The following is a 6469-nucleotide window of genomic DNA, read 5'->3' as shown; positions in this document are numbered from 1 at the left end:
ATTATATATGTTGAAATTATCAATTGTAACAAAATAGCTAAACTGAGGATGAAAACAGGTAAAGGTGTGGGCTTTGTCATGTGTTTGTGTGTTGTGTACATATGTGCGTGTGCACACACCCATACACACACGTACATATCTAGGTACATACACATATCAGGAAATACGGGAAATTTTGCACTATGCTGGGGAGCTTTCATTTTGAGTACTCTGTGGGCCTTATTGCCCACCCTGGAGCTTTACAGGGGAGAACCCGAGTTGAGCCTCATGTATCAGTTAGGAAAACCCCACGCCACGTGGCCTAAACCATAAGAAAAAAATATTATCTGACTTAACAAGAGGTCCGCCAAGGTACAGTGGCTCAAATATGTCATTAAAATCCCAGTCATATACTGAAATATTATTCAGTTCTAAAAAGGAATGAAATTCTGATACATACTATAACATGGGTGAACCTTGAAAACATTATGCTAAGTAAAATAAGCCAGATACAAAAGGACAAATATTATATGATTCCACTTATGTAAGGTAAATTCACAGAGACAGAAAGAATAGAGGTTACCAGGGGCTGAGGGCAGGGAGGAATATGGAGCTATTGTTTAATGGATACAGAGTTTCTGTTTGGGGTGTTGAAAACGTTCTGGAAATGGGTAATGGTGATGACACACAACATTGCGAAATGTACTTAATACCACTAAATTGTACACTTAAATATGGCTAAAATGATAGATTTTATGTTATATAGATTTTACCACAATACAAGTTGAATATCCCTTATCCAAAATGCTCGGGACCAGAAGTGTTTTGGATTTTGGATTTTCATATTAGAGATGCTCAACTTGTAATTAAAAAAAAAAGAAAAGGTAAAAAAACAAACCCAGGTACTTTCCATCTTTTTGCTCTTCCATTCTCAGTGTTTCAGTTGAGCTCCCTTCCAAAGTGTAGCCTGGCTGCTCCAGTGTCCGACACCGTATACAGACATGACAGTGACCAGCCTAATAAGATGATAGGAGTGGTCCACCCATATGGAAAAAATAATTCATCACTGCATTATTGAACATTGTTGATACCCAGTAATAATAAAGAGCCATCTGACTCCCAGCTGGTTCCATTATTTCAAAATTCTCCCTACCCCTACCCTGAGTGGACATCTCCTAGCCTCCCTGCATCCAAACATCTTCCAACACCATTTCTGAGTCAGACTACCTGGATTTGAATTCCACCTCTGTCCTCTATAAGTGATGTTCTTAAACAAGACACCTAATTTTTTTGAGTCTTAATGTCCTCATCTAAAAATAAAGATCATAAATACCTCCCTGAAAGGTCATTTTGAGGATTTAATGAGCTGGTGCCTCACATATAGCTACCATATCTATGCTACTAGAACTATTTTTTGTTGCCTACACACATTCAATATGCAGCATGGGTTGGCGGGCAGGACACATATGCATTTTTACATACCCACAATCCTATCCTTGGAAACCTCGCAACTTGTAGGGAATAGATTTTAAACAAAGACAAAGGAAGATGCCAGGCCTCGTTCCCATGTGCAGTACAGCCCCCAGTCAGGCACTGAAAAGCAGAGGAGCCCCCTTGATCAGCAAGAGATGTGTGAGCTGTTAATGATGAGTATGAGTGCTGAGGAAGCTGGTGGCATGAAGGATGCAAGAGCATGGTGCCATGATTCTAACAAGTAGAAAGTTGAGCCATAAACTAGAAAAGCAGGAAAATGGAGACTAGGAGTGCCAGCTTTGAAGCCAGTTAGGAGGAAGAATGGCTCAGACCTAGATGCCTTCAGTGGAGTTTTGTTGCTCCTTACACTTAAAAATGGTGGATCAACTTTGTGTTCATTTGATTTTGGAGGGCAGAATCCATTTAATCCATTTAATTTAGCTCCTTTCTGGGGCTTAGCAACTCCCAGATAATTTTGCCTCATTTGGGAATAGGCTGTATGAGTTTAGTTATACTGTTCCCCTTGGGTTGGGTGGAGAAGGGAGTAAGAGTATCACTAGTCTACTCTGCTCCTTTCTTTCCTGACTAACTTAAGTTCTGCCTTGAATTCAACAAGCTGTTTGCTGGGGTTAACCCTTTCCAGCACAAGTCAGGGATGTTTTCCACTTCAGTCCCTCATCCTTCAATTTTGCAGATCCTAATGCATTGGTTGTCAAAACCACCTCACTGCATAGAAGGTAACACCACTAGTAACAGAAATAACTTCCCTGGGCCTTGTCATTTGCAACAGCTCATTCCTAAGGCCCAATCCCAGTTCCTGATGGTGGATGTTGTTCCAGCCTGGAAAGCTTAATCACTTCCTCTCCAGTAACAAATAAATAGACTAGATTTCACTGAGTCATCTGTCTGCCCAGCAAAGGACCCTGCAAAAAAGAGATCAAAGTGGTTTTCACAGTCTTGTTGCAAAGGAAATCTGAGTTGGGGCCCAAGTATTCAAAGGGTGTAGAGTGGCTCAATATTAGTATCTAATTCAGGAGAATCATTTCAGTGCAGGCAAAGGATCTCAGGTCCTTTGTCTGTACATTTTGCAGGTAAAAAACCTCAGTGCAGGTAAAGAAACCACATGCCATGCTGTGGAGTCAGGCTATTCCCAACTGTAGAGAAAGTCCATTGATCCATGAGTGTGGTGGGGCTGGCCCCAGGGCTAGTGAGAAGCTGTTGCCATGGCTGCATTGCTGGTAAGGTGGGATTCCGTGTGTTTGCCCTGAGCAATCTGCGCTGCCTCTGTGACTTTCCTCCTCTTCTCAGTCTTACACCGCCTGGTCTTAGGTCATCTGCTAAGCTGTCACAGAAAGTGACTGTACCTTCCATACCTGTGGATGGTCTGAAGGGCAAGGAGGAAATTTCAGAAAGCTGTCAGGCACTTGATGAAATGAAACCACAGCATCTGGAAGTTGACGTCCTTAAGCCAATGACTAGAAGGAATGAATCAGAGAACTGATGTTGTTGTCCATGGACCTGATGTTTCTTATGAGATTCCAAGTAGAAAAATTTATTAGATTTTGAACACTTAACAGCTGGATAAGGACAACTTTCTCATACATATATATATATATGTCATATGTGGCAATACTCTTGTCAATTAACATATTAAGTTTGGATTGAGGTAAGTAATATTTGAAAGTGCCATTAATTAATAACTCAGAGCATGAAAATTATTTGATTAAAAGCTCAATGAGGCTGGGTGTGGTGGCTCATCCCTGTAATCACAGCACTTTGGGAGGCCAAGGTGGGTGGATCACGAGGTCATAGTTCAAGACCACCCTGGCCAAGACGGTGAAACCCCGTCTCTACTGAAAATACAAAAATTAGTCAGGCGTGGTGGCAGGTGCTTGTAATCCCAGCTACTCAGGAGACTGAGGCAGGAGAATTGCTTAAACCCGGGCAGCAGGGGTTGCAGTGAGCCTAGATCGGGCCACTGCACTCCAGCCTATGCGATACAGTGAGACTCTGTCTCAAAAAAAAAAAAAAAAAAAAAAAAGCTCAACGAATTAACTTGTGGAAAAAAAGAAAGACAGTTGCTCTCTCTTCTCCTTTGCCAATGAACCTGCTCTCACAACTGTTTACTCCAACATCTATACTCCTTCACAGTTGCCTTCCTTTCTGTCATGAGCAAGAATTGTTCTGGGGAAATCACTTCTTTAGTTAGTTTAACACACTTCTATTTCTCTTCAGATAGAGTGAGTTCTGAGTCATTTTCACTCTGAGGTGAATAATTAGAAATGCTTTTATTAGCAAGTAACAGGAACCTGCATTTAAGCAGTTTCCAAATCTAATTAGAAATGTTGCTTCCAGCTACCTACTCAAACTACAGGTTTAAATCAAGAAAATTGTTTTTTTCTATTATTTGTAGGGGACTCTGCAAACTAGCTCCTTCCAGAGGTTTTCCATGTATATATTGGACAGGACACATAACAAGCTTTACAGATTTCTATATATTTTATGTGTATTTATAAATAACGCTATCACATTAAAATGTTCTAAAATTAGATTGCAGTGCTGGTTGCACAACTCTGCACATATACTAAAAACTGTTGAGTTGTATACTTGAAATGGGTAAATTTTATGGTATGTAAAATATATCTCAATAAAGAACCTAAAAAATACTCTCAAGCAAAGATGACAATAAAATGCTACAGTGATTTGGAAACATGATTTAGCAATGACTAGTAATGTTGAAGATGGGCATATCTTATGAATCTAGCAATTCTACCTCTGGATTTGTATCCCAAAGAAACTCTCTCACAGGTACCCAAAGAAGCACTAGTGAGAAGGACGCCTATGCAGCATTCTTTGTAATAGGTAAATAATGGAAAACAATCTAAATGTCCATCAGTAGGAGGATGCAGGAATACATTATGGCAGGTTCATGAAATCAATACTATAGGGCATTAAAAATAACTAGGAAACCTACATATGTGAATATGGGTAAATTTCTAAAATGTAATATGGGGGAGAAGTAAATTATAGAATAATATGGACAATTTGATAACATTTATATAAAGTTTTAAAACATACAAGACAGCTCTGTATTTTTAATGGATACTTACATTGGTGATGGTATATTATTTTCCATGCTCTCCTGTATGTTTGAAAAAGTTCATAATTATTTTTTAAATTAGCATACACTTGTAGTCATGTTAAGTGCTGTAGATGTTTCCTACACTGCAATGTTTTGAGGAACTAAAAAAAGATGAAGACTGTCAATGGGTAGAGAAATATATGCTTGTAATAATATGTTTCATTTTTTATCATCTACTGTATTTGGCACTTAACTTACATTATCTCCAGTGTTCCCCAGATTCCTACAAGGTTAGTCATACAGTGTCCAATACTGGGCCAAGAAACAGACGCTGGAAATGTAATATACCCAAGATCACAGGCTGGTAGAGGATGGAGCCATTGAAATATCCAGTGGTCTGGCTCCAAAGCCTTGTGGGTCTTAGGCTTCATAATTGTGCTTCTCAATGTACCTGTCTGGTTTTCTCATGGTGGAGAAATTAGGAGAGGCCAGTAGTACAAAGAGAAAACCACAGCAATTTCTAAGTGAGAAAGAAACAACATGGTGAGGTTGCCATAATTCTAGTCTTCTTTGCCTAGTATGCACAACTCATGACAGACAGTCTCAGGAACTATGCGTCCTAATTCCACTGTGCTGCTGTGGAGCTAACTTTTCTAATCTTCACTTTCTTCCAGAAGACTCAAAGTATTGCAGTAGCTGATTTCTAACATTTTTCTAGCTGTGTGATTTTTTTCTGAGCTCTAAAAACTAAGGTCTCTGCCCATTCTAAAATGCTTCCCTTCTTTTGTTGTACTTTCTTCACTTCAGCTTTTGAACAAGCATCACTAAGCACTATTTTGTCACAAACTCCATGACCTTTGGAAATGGAAATGATGCTCTCTTAGTAAGCCCTGTCTATGTCTAGGAAGAGAGGAGGATGTCAGTGTCTTTTAGCTCTGAACAAGAAGTCCACTATGTCTGCCATGATAATTTAAAGGGTCGCCAAATACTCTTGTTTTGTTTTGCTTTATGTAGTTTATTTGCTCATACTAGATGACACATATGTTAAATGAAACACTGCTTTGATTTAGAGGGAGGAGGAAAAATGGGGTACATAATAAGTGGGACTAGTGTTTATTTCAGGAAAAATGTGTTGCTTAGCTCCTGTATGCATATAATCATGTGCATCTTTTCTGTGTTTCAGAACAAAGATGTTCAGCAATATAGGAAACATTAACAAAAGGAAACGAATGCAGACATTTACATACACTGTGATTTGTGAGTTTCAGGGTGGGATAGATCTAGCAAAAATTATGTTTAATGCTTAGATTTTATGTAAAACTACTGTGATATTGAATGCCTTATGTTTTGATTAGAGTACAGCCTGTGCAGCCCCATTATTTGGGTTCAATTTTAGTTGTACATTTATTTGTTGGGTAACTTTGGTCAAATTTAGTTAACCTTTCTATACTTTCAATTTGTAAAGTAGAAATCATAGGAATGACTACCTCAGAGGTGTTCTGGAAAGTAAGTTATTTAATAGAGATACAGTACTTAGGACAGGGGGAGTAAGGCATTCTTAGAAGTCGCTTTCATCCTGACCTTGCCTATTATTCAAGGCTGACTGCTAAGAGACTAGTTAAGCAATTAGATCCGGATCTTGATAGTTGCCCTATTTTTCCCCTTCAAGGCCATATGTGTTACTTTCCTCTAATACATTTGCCTAAAGCCAAAGAACTATCCATCTACCACTTAAGAATACTTTTATTGCTTTTAACTTAAAAGAAATTAAAGAAAAGATCTCTGTAAGGATGAGCTCCATCTTATGGTAGGCTTCATCTATACTGCCTCCTTCTCGTCGTAGTGGCTGATGCAGTCAGGCATCCAGTCACTGGTGCACAGCTGAGAGAAAACTCAGGGCTGGTGTTCTGAAGGGGGTGACATAAGGATCTCTAA

The 6469-nt window shown here is 39.1% G+C and overlaps 1 long non-coding RNA gene across 1 annotated transcript; it reads right to left on the bottom strand.

Annotated features, from left to right (window-relative positions):
• Positions 1 to 2825: 2825 nt before the first annotated feature.
• LOC129144010 (uncharacterized) lies at positions 2826 to 5339 on the bottom strand. The gene is made up of 3 exons (XR_008548068.2): positions 4793 to 5339; positions 4563 to 4695; positions 2826 to 2927 (listed from the first exon to the last, which is right to left on the bottom strand). It is a non-coding gene; the product is annotated as an uncharacterized LOC129144010 (long non-coding RNA).
• Positions 5340 to 6469: the final 1130 nt, after the last annotated feature.

This window comes from Pan troglodytes, chromosome 4 (genome assembly GCF_028858775.2).
Source record: "Pan troglodytes isolate AG18354 chromosome 4, NHGRI_mPanTro3-v2.0_pri, whole genome shotgun sequence".
Classification (NCBI taxonomy): domain Eukaryota; kingdom Metazoa; phylum Chordata; class Mammalia; order Primates; family Hominidae; genus Pan; species Pan troglodytes.
Note: the sequence above shows the minus strand (reverse complement) of the source record. Positions and strands in the feature narration are given on the sequence as shown.